Genomic DNA, 10,778 nt, shown 5'->3' on the forward strand with positions numbered 1-10,778 from the left:
CAGCCTATGGAGTCTATCTCAAAACAATTGTATCTGTCCGCATTTTGTTACAGTGACAACTAGATACAAATTTCTGTATCTCTCAGTGATAGAAGTTAGCTGCTTCCTGCAGCTTATGTGATCCACCTATAACAATTGTATCTGTCTGCATTGAGACATAGTGCTGCCTAGATATCCTCATGCAATATCCTATGCCAAATTGTTTATATGATTGAACAGTTAGCTGCCTTTGCAGCCCTAGTGGTATATTTTAAGGGTATTGTCATATTGTCACACGGTACCTTTCAGTGATAGAAGTCAACTGTTTCTTGCAGCCCATATGGTCTATCCTAAAATAATTGCATCTGTCTGCATTGTGTTATTGTGACAACTAAATACAAATATTTTTATCTATCAGTGATATGTCAGCTGCTTCTTGCAACTTATGTGGTTTACCTAAAAACAATTGTATCTGCCTGCATTGAGACACATTGCTGCCTTGACACATTTTTATGCAACACTAACAACTCAATATTCCTGATCACGGAACCACATTTTGCTAAGAGTGGCAGCCATTTTCTATGCTGAGAGGTATTTACCATTTTTCCTACAGTCATATCATGCTGGACCTGCCCGATCTCGTCTGATCTTGGAAGCCAAGCAGCACTGGGCCCGGTCAGTACCAGAGAGGGTGACCTTCTGGGAATACTGGGTACTGTAGGCCTAATAGGTTACATGCCTTTCTTTGATCAGCAAAACGCATTTGCAAGCTTATATTGCAGAATACGCATTACAGCTGACCACTCAAACAGGAGTCTGATGACATAAAAGCCGGTTCTTTCTTGTGTCTCTCACATAAAATATACATGTGTATATCTAATCATAAACCGATAGAGATAACAAGAATTTCTATTTTCGCACAGGACAAATGTCTAACAATAATACTCGCTTAAAATCCAGTGGGTGTATACTAGACAAACTTTCTGTCACCCATTTTTAAATAAGCGAGTGACATATCATTATATCGTCTTCTACACATGCTATTTAATACTTGTTTTAACCTATTTTTCTGATTCATGCAGCAATGTTTTTTCTCATATGGCTAATTAATTAATTTTTTCTTATAATATTGTAATATATTTATTTTATCATTTTTTTCGTCTGTAGAACATATTAAAAGTTAAGTTTTAATGCTTCATACACAATCCATGGCTTCATAATTCCATTATCCAGTTAATTTCAATAAAGTGTGCCCCAGAGAGACATACCAAACAGCCTTTCTTTTTGCTTCTTTGCAAAACAACCTTTTATAGAAGCAGGAGCACCAACCTTGTTGGCTGCATACAGGACAAACAGTGCCTCTGTTTTCCTAACCCGAGCCGTCCTGGCTACATACATTTTTAAGGCCCTGACTACATCAAGGCACTTGAAATCCTCCAAGTCATTCGTAGCCACAGGTACCACAATAGGTTGGTTCATATGAAACGATGAAACCACCTTAGGCAAAAATTGAGGACGAGTCCTTAATTCTGCTCTATCCACATGGAAAATCAGATAGGGGCTTTTTTGAGACAAAGTCGCCAATTCGGACACCCGCCTTGCAGATGCCAAGGCCAACAACATGACCACCTTCCAAGTGAGAAATTTTAATTCAACCTCTTGAAGAAGTTCAAACCAGTGAGATTTTAGGAACTGTAACACCACGTTAAGGTCCCATGGTGCCACTGGAGGCACAAAAGGAGGCTGTATGTGCAGCACTCCCTTTACAAAAGTCTGGACTTCTGGGAGTGAAGCCAATTCCTTCTGAAAGAAAATTGATAGGGCCGAAATCTGTACCTTAATGGAGCCTAATTTTAGGCCCATATCCACTCCTGTCTGTAGAAAGTGGAGAAAACGGCCCAGATGGAAACCTTCCGTAGGAGCATTCTTGGATTCACACCAAGATACATACTTTCTCCAGATACGGTGATAATGTTTCGCCGTCACCTCCTTCCTAGCCTTTATCAGAGAAGGGATGACTTCTTCCGGAATGCCTTTCCCAGCTAGGATTCGGTGTTCAACCGCCATGCCGTCAAACGTAACCGCGGTAAGTCTTGGAACATGCAGGGCCCCTGTTGCAACAGGTCCTCTCTGAGAGGAAGAGGCCACGGATCTTCTGTGAGCATTTCCTGAAGATCTGAATACCAGGCCCTTCGAGGCCAATCTGGAACAATGAGTATTGTCTGCACTCTTTTTCGTCTTATGATTCTCAATATCTTTGAGATGAGTGGAAGAGGAGGGAACACATATACCGACTGAAACACCCACGGTGTCACCAGGGCATCCACTGCTACTGCCTGAGGGTCCCTTGACCTGGCACAATACCTCCGAAGCTTCTTGTTGAGTCGTGACGCCATCATGTCTATTTGAGGAAGTCCCCAATGACTTGTTATCTCTGCAAAAACTTCTTGATGAAGTCCCCACTCTCCTGGATGGAAATCGTGTCTGCTGAGGAAGTCTGCTTCCCAGTTGTCCACTCCCGGAATGAAGACTGCTGCCAAAGCGCTTATGTGATTTTCCGCCCAGCACAGAATCCTGGTGGCTTCCGCTATTGCCACTCTGCTCCTTGTTCCACCTCGGCGGCTTACATGAGCCATGGCTGTGACGTTGTCTGATTGAATCAGAACCGGTAGGTTGCGAAGAAGATTCTCAGCTTGACGTAGGCCGTTGTATATGGCCCTCAATTCCAGTACGTTGATGTGTAGACAAGCCTCCTGGCTTGACCATATCCCCTGAAAGTTTCTTCCTTGTGTGACTGCTCCCCATCCTCGGAGGCTCGTGTCCGTGGTCACCAGAACCCAGTCTTGAATGCCGAACCTGCGACCCTCTAGAAGGTGAGCACTCTGCAGCCACCACAGGAGAGACACCCTGGCCCTGGGGGACAGGCTTATTTTCTGATGAATTTGAAGATGGGACCCGGACCACTTGTCCAGAAGATCCCACTGAAACGTCCTCGCATGAAACCTGCCGAAGGGGATGGCCTCGTAGGTCGCCACCATTTTCCCCAGTACTCGAGTGCATTGATGGACTAACACTCTTTTCGGTTTTAACAGGTCTCTGACCATGTTCTGGAGTTCCTGGGCTTTTTCCATTGGGAGAAAAACCCTCTTTTGTTCCGTGTCCAGAATCATGCCTAAGAAAGATATCCGAGTCGTTGGAGCCAACTGTGACTTTGGTAGATTTAGAATCCAGCCATGTTGCTGCAGCACTCTCAGGGAGAGCGACACGCTTTTCAGCAACTGATCTCTCGATCTCGCTTTTATCAGGAGATCGTCCAAGTACGGGATAATTGTGACTCCCTGCCGGCGCAGGAGCACCATCATTTCCGCCATTACCTTGGTGAAAATCCTCGGGGCCGTGGAAAGCCCAAATGGCAACGTCTGAAACTGGTAATGACAGTCCTGTACAGCGAATCTCAGGTACGCCTGATGAGGGGGATATATGGGGACATGAAGGTATGCATCCTTTATGTCTAGTGACACCATAAAATCCCCCCCTTCCAGGCTGGAGATAACTGCCCGGAGCGATTCCATCTTGAATTTGAACTTTTTCAAGTACAAGTTTAGGGATTTTAAATTTAGAATGGGTCTGACCAAGCCATCCGGTTTCGGGACCACAAATAGGGTTGAATAGTACCCCTTCCCCTGTTGAACTAGGGGAACCTTGACAACCAATTGTTGTTGACACAGTTTTTGAATTGCAGCTAAAACTATCCCCCTTTCCGGGGAAGAAGCTGGTAAGGCCGAATTGAAAAACCGGCGAGGAGGCACGTCTTCGAATTCCAGCTTGTATCCTTGGGATACAATTTCCATCGCCCAAGGATCCACATCTGACTGAACCCAGATGTGGCTGAAAAGTCGAAGACGTGCCCCCACCGGCGCGGACTCCCTCAGTGGAGCCCCAGCGTCATGCGGTGGATTTAGTAGAAGCCGGGGAGGACTTCTGCTCCTGGGAACTAGCCGTAGCAGGCATTATTTTCCCTCTACCCTTACCTCTGGCGAGGAAGGAAGAGCCCCGGACTTATGCGACCGAAAGGATTGCATCTGATATTGCGGCGTTTTCTTTTGCTGTGGGGAAACATAAGGTAAAAAAGTAGATTTACCCGCAGTAGCTGTGGAAACCAGGTCCGCGAGACCTTCCCCAAATAAATCCTCACCTTTGTAAGGCAAAACTTCCATATGCCTCTTTGAGTCGGCATCACCCGTCCATTGGCGGGTCCACAGGGCTCGCCTAGCAGAAATCGCCATTGCGTTGGCTCTCGAACCTAGCAGACCAACGTCTCTCTGAGCGTCTCTCATATACAAGACTGCGTCTTTAATGTGACCTAAGGTCAATAAAATGGTATCCCTATCCAGGGTATCAATGTCAGCTGACAAAGTATCCGTCCAAGCTGCTACATCGCTACAAACCCAAGCCGACGCTATTGCCGGTCTGAGCAAGGCACCAGTATGTGCATAAATTGATTTTAAGGTAGTTTCCTGTCTGCGATCAGCAGGATCCTTGAGGGCTGCCGTGTCTGTAGACGGCAGCGCCACTTTTTTTTTTTTTTTTTTGTCAAGCGCGTTAACGCCTTGTCCACCCTGGGTGAGGATTCCCACCGTAAACCTGTCCTGCGCAGGGAAAGGAAACACCATCAGAATTCTCTTGGGAATCTGCAGTTTCTTGTCTGGAGTTTCCCAAGCCTTTTCAAATAACGCGTTCAGCTCATGACATGGGGGAAAGGTTACCTCAGGTTTCTTTTCCTTAAACATGTGTACCCTCTTGTCAGGGACAGAGGGGTCATCAGTGATTTGTAAAACATCCTTTATTGCAATAATCATATAATGAATACTTTTGGCCACCCTTGGGTGTAACCTCGCATCATCGTAGTCGACACTGGAGTCAGAATCCGTCTCGGTATCAGTGTCTGCTACTTGGGACAGGGGACGTTTCTGAGACCCTGAAGGGCCCTGTGACACAGTCAAAGCCATGGATTGACTCCCTGTTCTATCCCTGGACTCTGCTTTGTCCAATCTCTGATGTAATAAGGACACATTTGCATTTAAAACATTCAACATATCCAACCAATCAGGTGTCGGCATTGCCGACGGAGACACCACAATCATCTGCTCCACCTCCTTCTTAGACGAGCCTCCGGCTTCAGACATGCCGACACACACGTACCGACATCCCCACACACTCAGGGATATATCTATATGGAGACAGTTCCCCAATAAGGCCCTTTGGAGAGACAGAGAGAGAGTATGCCAGCACACACCCAGCACCACCTGACACTGGAAACAAAATTCCCAGTAACAACAGCGCTTTTATATATATATATACACTCACTGCGCCAATTAAATGTGCCCCCCCCCTCTTTTTTGCCCCCTGTCACCGTGTTCAGCAGGGGAGAGTCCGGGGAGCCTGCTTCTCTGCTGTGTGCTGTGGAGAAAATGGCGCTGGTTAGTGCTGGAGGATCAAGCTCCGCCCCCTCACCGGCGGGCTTCGGTCCCGCTCAAATTTTCAATACTGGCGGGGGTTTATTTAATATACTGCCTCCGCAGTATACATATATGTTAGCCAGTCCCAAGAGGTTTATTATTGCTGCCCAGGGCGCCCCCCCTGCGCCCTGCACCCTTCAGTGCCCGCTATGTGTGTTGTGTGTGGAAGCAATGACGCGCAGCGTTACCGCTGCGCGTTACCGCTGCGCGTTACCTCCGAGAAGATCTGAAGTCTTCTGCCGCCTTTGAAGTCTTCTTTCTTCTTATACTCACCCGGCTTCTATCTTCCGGCTCTGTGAGGAGGATGGCGGCGCGGCTACGGGACGAATGGCGAGGGTGAGACCTGCGTTCCGACCCTCTGGAGCTAATGGTGTCCAGTAGCCTAAGAAGCAGAGCCTATCATTTAAGTAGGTCTGCTTCTCTTCCCTCAGTCCCACGATGCAGGGAGCCTGTTGCCAGCAGTGCTTCCTGAAAATAAAAAATCTAACAAAAGTCTTTTTCAGAGAAACTCAGGAGAGCTCCCCTGTAATGCACCCCGTCTCCTCTGGGCACAGGATCTAACTGAGGTCTGGAGATGGGGCATAGAGGGAGGAGCCAGTGCACACCCATCTAAAGTTCTTTATAGTGCCTATGTCTCCTGCGGAGCCCGTCTATACCCCATGGTCCTTACGGAGTCGCCAGCATCCTCTAGGACGTAAGAGAAATACACTTATAACCTTAGCAGGGAAAAGAGACACGACACCAGTTTGTATTTAAGATGCTGGGTTCCGACACACCAACATATAATTGCTGAAAGGGGGGTTACAATAAACAACAATACAATACAATAGAAAAATGGCTACAGTCAATGGTACATACGTTTTTGGTTTCCGCCTGCGCTTCCCAGCCGGTCCTCAGTCATCAAGGGAGATGACCTTCAGAGTCTGTGTGGGACCAGGCATGCAGCTGGCTTTTTATACAATAGTCCAAAACCTAACACAATGGAAACTGTAATCTCTTTGTCCATTGGACACAGGGATGGTAATTTACAGTACAGGAGAGGTCATAGGTCGGTTTGAATAGGTGGGCGATGTCTGTTCCAGGTGCACTTGCAGCTGGTCTCCTCTGGGCTCCCGCCGCATACCAAGTATACAGTAAATACAGTTAATATTTATATTCTGCTCCTGCGCATAACTATGCGCAGGAGCGTGCGATCTTCTGCAAACCAACACCTGAATATTGCCCTTAATATACCCTACAGCTGGATACCAAACACCACCTTATAACCTAGTTCTGTCCCCTCCTATCCTGTAAAGGTGAATCCCTTTGTTCTGATACCATTTCAACTAGTGTAACTTGCTGGTGTGGTGCAGGGAGACTATGTGTACTATTTGGATTTAAATATGTAATGTGTTTTTATGGCTTTTCCATGTGATTACAAACACTACCGTAATTACTCAAACCACGCGCTAATACGCAGGACCGCGGGAGCGACCATACGCAAATTGCGAATATGTGCACGCACGGCAGAGCAAGTACACGCATGGAGGCCATCTGTGTGTAGTTTGTACGTGATGTGTGTACTGCAATATTTTTCGACTTCGACATTATATATACTGCTCACAAAAATGCCGCACATGGATATGTGCACTCAGAGACACAGAGCTGCAAGATACAGCAATGGCCTACTATCACTGACCTGGTTTGGGAGCGGTGACCGGGAAGAGGAACCGCAACTGGGCCGCAGCAGAGATGGCCGAATGTAAGTTTTCCTCATGCAGGATCAGGTCGGCAGACAGGAGGCACGCGTGGACCCTGAAGGTCTCCTGAAAGACAGAACTTGAAAGGTGCTGATGAATCAGTGAGGAATACCAGGTGCTGGAGGCACAAACTGCGCTAAAGTGCACTGGGTTTTGGAGAGACTGAAGTGCTTGTAGGCGCTGAAGTGCTTGGAGGCGCTGAGGTGCGGGGAGGCGCTGAAGTGTTTGGAGGCGCTGAAGCGCTTGGAGGTACTGAGGTGCTTGGAGGCACTGAGGTGCTTGGAGGCGCTGAGGCGCTTGGAGACGCTGAGGCGCTTGGAGGCGCTGAGGCGCTTGGAGGCACTGAGGTGCTTGGAGGCACTGAGGCGCTTGGAGGCACTAAGGTGCTTGGAGGCACTGAGGTGCTTGGAGGCGCTGAGGCGCTGAGGCGCTTGGAGGCACGGAGATGCTTGGAGGCACGGAAGTGCTTGGAGGCACGGAGATGCTTGGAGGCACGGAGGTGCTTGGAGGCACGGAGGTGCTTGAAGGCACGGAGGTGTTTGGAGGCACGGAAGTGCTTGGAGGCACGGAAGTGCTTGGAGGCACGGAGATGCTTGGAGGCACGGAGGTGCTTGGAGGCACGGAGATGCTTGGAAACCACAGGAATGCGGGAGCACTGGAGATCACAACTTCTGTAGGCAGAACAGATGATACTCAGGCACTGATGCAGTGCCTGACGCCTGAATTTATACTTCCCACCACCATCTGGTTGGTAAGAAGTGCCTGATGACATCACCCGCCCAGACGCCGGGCCGAGCAACGGAAGCCGGGAGCCGCCAGTGAGGACGGCCGCAGGGAGGACTAGCGCGCCCGGAGAGGTAAGTAAGGCGGACGGGGTGGCGGCGTGACAGTACCCCCTCCTCTAGGGGTGGCCCCTGGACACTTCCCAGGTTTCGCAGGGTGCTTGGCATGGAAGATTAGGATTATTCGAGGAGCTGAGACCTCAGAAGCTCCTATCCAACTTCTCTCCTCTGGACCATAACCTTTCCATTCTACCAGATATTGCAGGTTCTTATGAAGATAACGAGAGTCCAGAATAGTTTTGATCTCGAAGTCTGTCCCAGTTTCAGTTGCTACCGAAGTGGGGCTTGAGGGCTTAGAATGAAAACAATTAAGGATGAGAGGACGAAGGAGAGAAACATGAAAGGCATTTGGTATGCGTAGATGAGAAGGTAATCCCAACTTGCAGACCACAGGATTCAGGATTTGTAGCACAGGGTAAGGACCGATGAACATTGGGGCGAACTTCATGGTGGGTACCTTTAGCCGGAGGTTACGTGTGGAGAGCCATACCCTGTCACCAACCTTGTATTGAGGAGCGGCTCGCCATTTCTTGTCCGCGAAGAACTTGTATCGGACAGAAACCTTTTTAAGACTAGCATGAACCTTACTCCAAATTTGTCTGAAGTGTAGTAGAGTCGAAGTCACAGCTGGAACCTCTCCTGTTGGAAGAATTGGTAATTCCGGAACTTGTGGGTGGAAGCCATAGTTGATGAAGAACGGAGATTCGCCAGTGGAGGAATGAAATGAATGGTTATGTGCAAACTCTTCCCAAGGCAATAACTCTACCCAGTTGTCCTGTGAAGGGGAGAGAAACAGGCGGAGGAAAGTCTCCAAGTCTTGATTGACTCGTTCCGTTTGTCCATTATTTTGGGGGTGATAAGCGGACGAAAACTTAAGTTTAATTTGTAAGGCCGAGCAAAGAGCTTTCCAAAACCTTGCGGTGAACTGTACCCCTCGATCAGAGACTATTTCTTGAGGTAACCCATGCAACCGAAAATGTTCTCGGACAAATATTAGAGCTAATTTAGGAGCTGTCGGCAGACCAGTCAATGGAACGAAGTGCGCCATCTTCGAAAAACGGTCGACGATCACCCAGACAGTGTTGAAACCTTTGGGACAGGGCAAGTCGGTGACGAAGTCCATGGAAATGTGAGTCAGGGTTTCATAGGAATGGACAGAGGACGAAGTAACCCAGCAGGAGGTAGGCGAGGAGATTTATGCTGTGTACACTGTGGACAAGAATTAACGTAATCCTGTACATCCTTCCTCATGGAATCCCACCAGTAGGATCTTTGCAGAAACTTGTACATCTTCTGGGCGCCGGGATGACCGGAAAACTTGGAGATTTGGGCCCACTGTAGTATCCTCGACTGGAATTTAGCTGGTACGGACATTCTTCCAGGGGGAGGACTTGGAGTAGTTGAGGCAGTGGAGACAGAAATTGGATTCAGAATGAAACTCTGCTCAAAAGAATCCTCTTCATCTGTGGGAGTTTGTGAACGGGACAGTGCATCCGCTTTAGTATTGAAAGTCCCGGCTCGGTACTTGATAACAAAAGAGAATCGAGTGAAGAAGAGTGCCCATCTAGCTTGGCGAGGATTCAAGCACTGTGCGGTTTTGATGTACAACAAATTTTTGTGATCAGTGTAAATGGTAATCACATGTTTGGCCCCTTCTAAGAGATATCTCCACTCTTCCAAGGCAGATTTAATTGCCAAGAGTTCCTGGTCTCCAATAGTGTAATTTCGTTCAGCCGGAGAGAATTTACGAGAGTGGAAACCACACGGATGTAATCTCTTATCTGAGGAGTACTGAGAAAGAACGGCCCCAACTCCGACCGAGGATGCGTCAACTTCTAGGAAGAAAGGTTCCTCGAAATTTGGTTGTTGGAGTACTGGAGCGGACATAAAAGCCGATTTCAAGTGGGAAAAAGCCTCTATGGCTTCGGGAGGCCACAAACCCGGGTTGGAACCCTTTCTCGTCAAGGCGGTAATGGGCGCAACAATGGTGGAGAAACTTCTAATGAACTTTCTGTAATAGTTCGCAAAACCCAGGAATCTTTGTATTGCTTTCAAGGAGAGTGGCTGTGCCCAGTCCCGAATGGCGTAAAGTTTCTCCGGGTCCATGCGAAGCTCCATCCCCGAGATGATATAACCGAGGAACGGTATTGATGTTACTTCGAAGGTACACTTGGATATCTTGGCATAGAGATGAATCTCACGTAGACGGCGAAGTACCTCTTTGACCTGTATCCTGTGTTCAGCAAGGTCTTTGGAAAAAATCAGTATGTCATCCAAATATACCACGACACTTAGGTATAACATGTCTCGGAAGATTTCGTTGACGAATCCCTGGAAGACAGCAGGAGCATTGCTAAGACCGAACGGCATCACCAGATACTCATAATGCCCATCCCGGGTATTGAAGGTGGTCTTCCATTCATCTCCCTCTCTGATGCGTATAAGGTTATAGGCCCCCTCAAATCGAGCTTGGAAATAAAACGTGGGCACCACGAACTCTATCAAATAGCTCTGTGATTAGAGGCAAGGGGTATTTATTTTTGATGGTAATATCATTTAGGCCGCGGTAGTCGATACATGGTCTTAACCCCCCGTCCTTCTTTTTCACGAAGAAGAAGCCCGCTCCAGCCGGGGAGATAGAGGGGCGAATGAATCCCTTGTGAAGATTGGACTTGATATAGTCTGACATAGCTTGTGTC

The 10,778-nt window shown here is 48.0% G+C and overlaps 1 pseudogene; it reads left to right on the forward strand.

The window, feature by feature from the left end:
* Positions 1-584: 584 nt before the first annotated feature.
* Positions 585-703, forward strand: LOC134934328 (5S ribosomal RNA; annotated as a pseudogene).
* Positions 704-10,778: the final 10,075 nt, after the last annotated feature.

This window comes from Pseudophryne corroboree, chromosome 1 (genome assembly GCF_028390025.1).
Source record: "Pseudophryne corroboree isolate aPseCor3 chromosome 1, aPseCor3.hap2, whole genome shotgun sequence".
In the NCBI taxonomy this organism is placed as follows: Eukaryota; Metazoa; Chordata; class Amphibia; order Anura; family Myobatrachidae; genus Pseudophryne; species Pseudophryne corroboree.